This window comes from Aegilops tauschii, chromosome 2 (genome assembly GCF_002575655.3).
Source record: "Aegilops tauschii subsp. strangulata cultivar AL8/78 chromosome 2, Aet v6.0, whole genome shotgun sequence".
In the NCBI taxonomy this organism is placed as follows: domain Eukaryota; kingdom Viridiplantae; phylum Streptophyta; class Magnoliopsida; order Poales; family Poaceae; genus Aegilops; species Aegilops tauschii.
Window position 1 is genome coordinate 588,969,286 of NC_053036.3, and position 2,065 is coordinate 588,971,350.

The following is a 2,065-nucleotide window of genomic DNA, read 5'->3' on the forward strand; positions in this document are numbered from 1 at the left end:
CATTTGATTTCTGGGTCAGATTTGGCATTTGTATTGCAACTATGCTAAATCATTGTCCTAATGACTTCATAATTCCCAGGACCGTAGTCCTTGCTACCCTAAGCTTCCCAGACATCAAATTTACCTTTTAACTCCTCTGGTTTTATCTCTAGGATGCGGTCAAGTTTGCAACAGCAAACTTGTGGAGCTCAGTTTACTCAGCTCAATTTGTCTCTGCTCGTTTCTTTACCGTAGTAACACTCTATCTTCGAAGGACTACGCGGTAGACATGAGCTGGCCTCAGTAAAAACTCCAGAGCGCGCCTTGCCCGTGGTGATCACGAGTGTAGCCAACCCAAAACGGTGGTCTAGCCACTGTTCTCGTTGGCAACGCTGCTCCGACCGGCTCTAGCCTCGCCATTAATGCCCAACAGTTCCCCCTCGGCGTCCTCTTCCCTCTGGACCGCTCGCCCCCTCTGTTTTCTTCTCCAGCGAGCCGTGCCAACGACCAAACAACGCCCATGTCCTCCTCCTCCGTTCGTCTCCGAGCGCTTCTCGTCTCCGTGAGCCTCTGTCGCTCGTCCGCACCCTCCTCGTCGCCTTCCCGTCCACTCCCGTGACTGCTGCGGCCGGCAGAGCCGTGGCCGGACGCGCTCGGCGGTGCCCGGCTTGAGTGCCCTTGTCCGTCTATAAATAGCCCGTCCACAACCCTCCCCGAGCAAGCCAGCTCTTTCAAACCCCTTCCCCCTCCCTCCAGAGCACTCCAGCGCCCGAGCCCGACCGAATCCCTCGCCGGAGCGCTCGGATTTCCGGCGAGCCCACCTCTCTGCTCCGCCGCCCAACCCCTCACCCGAGCACCCCCGCACCCCATGCGCTTCGTGGATGGATGCGCCACATCCCGGCGACCCTCCCTAGCCCGCCGCCCGTCCGTTTCCCCCACCAGAACCTCGTGTCCACCCGAGCCCGAAGCCCCTCTCCGCCGCGTGCCTTGCTGCTTCCGCTACAACGCTCGTCGGCGGCAGCGGCTACCACCCCGAGATGCGTCTCTCCTCCCTGAGCATCTGGGCAGGTCGGCCGTTGCGAGTGGTGGCCGGAGTCGCCGGCGATCGCCCTCGGGGCAACCCCCTCCCTCTGCCTCGCTCGATCCCGAGCGGGAGGAAGAAGAAGCCAGGCCAGGCGGGCCCCCTTCCCGCACGACCCCACCTGTCGGCGAGAGAAGGGCGTGGCCTAGTCTGCCACGTCGGATAAGTGGACGCACCCGAAGCCGAAGCCGTTTCCCTGCGCTGAAAACGTATTCTTCCCTGAGTACGTTTCCCAGGTTAGAAAGTGCATTCTTTTGTTCTTTTAGATGAAAAATATGTTTTTACTTCTCTAGAGGCGTATTCTAAGAAAGGCGTTTTCTCTTTTTCGGCTCAGCCGGCCGAAGTGCTTATTTTGTGAACGTTCACTGCTTTAGTTTGTTTTCTGCCTAAAAAAGTGAATGGCCACAACTTTGCGCTCGTAACTCCGATTGAGGTGATTCCAGCGCTCACTTTCTCTGTTCGTCGAGCTCTTTCCATTGGTATCATTTTCATAATGTTTTCACACAGTGAAAATGACCATTTTGCCCTTGCCCGTAAACAGCCCCCTCCGAGAGAGAACTGTTTCCGGCAAATCTTTCCGCGATCGTTTCACACTTCTTCCTGAAGTATTTGTCAACCCCAGGCAAGCCAACCTCTTATCATGAGACCCGAACTTGCATGTTGACTTTGCTTGCACCTTGTGTGTGTGTAGTTGCAGTTGTTTCTTATCGTTTTCGCCTGCAGTTATTCCGTTATGCTTATCATGCATGCTTGTGTATTGATGATATCTTTTGCCATGCTAATTAGAATGTTATTATTGATAATGCCATGTCACTGCTCTACTTTATTTTCATGTCCTCTTTATAAAATGCTATGATGATTGTAATGCACCGTTGATATGCTAGTACTTGGTATTGTCATGTTCTTTATGCTATAGTTGTTCACTTGAGAAGTTCGGTATTGTATTAAAGCATTTGTATGACGCATGCTCATTGTTGCATTCATGTACATGATGATGGAGAAGGT